A 394-nucleotide genomic window follows, 5' to 3' on the forward strand; every position below is an offset into this window, starting at 1 on the left:
ATCAAATCCCTTCCTGAGTCTTCTCTTCTTCAGACTAAATAACCCTAACTCCTTCAGCTTTTCCTCATGAGTCATGCTTCCTAGGCTTCTAATCACTTTTGCTGCTCTCTGTTGGACCTCTTTCCAATCTGTCCACATCTTTCTTGAAGTGTGGAGCCCAAACTGGACATGGTACTCCAGGTGAGGCCTCACCAGTACTGAATGGAGCAGAAGAATCATTTCTCTTGACACAAATGACATTCCTGTTAATATAACCCAGTATGCTTCTGGCTTTTTTTGCAACAAGAGCACACCACTGGCTTATAGTTAATCTATGGTCTACTGTAATGCCCAGGTTCTTCTCTGCAATAATGCAGCCTAGCCAAACATTCCCCAGCCTGAGCTGTGTATTATT

At 43.4% G+C, this 394-nt stretch overlaps 1 protein-coding gene across 2 annotated transcripts in view; it reads right to left on the minus strand.

Moving 5' to 3' along the window:
- Positions 1-394, minus strand: part of SLC24A4 (solute carrier family 24 member 4) — a 231,040-nt gene that overhangs the window by 75,823 nt on the left and 154,823 nt on the right. The window lies entirely within an intron of this gene.

Source organism: Gavialis gangeticus, unplaced genomic scaffold, assembly GCF_001723915.1.
Source record: "Gavialis gangeticus isolate Ggan-Ray unplaced genomic scaffold, GavGan_comp1, whole genome shotgun sequence".
NCBI classification, from domain to species: Eukaryota; Metazoa; Chordata; order Crocodylia; family Gavialidae; genus Gavialis; species Gavialis gangeticus.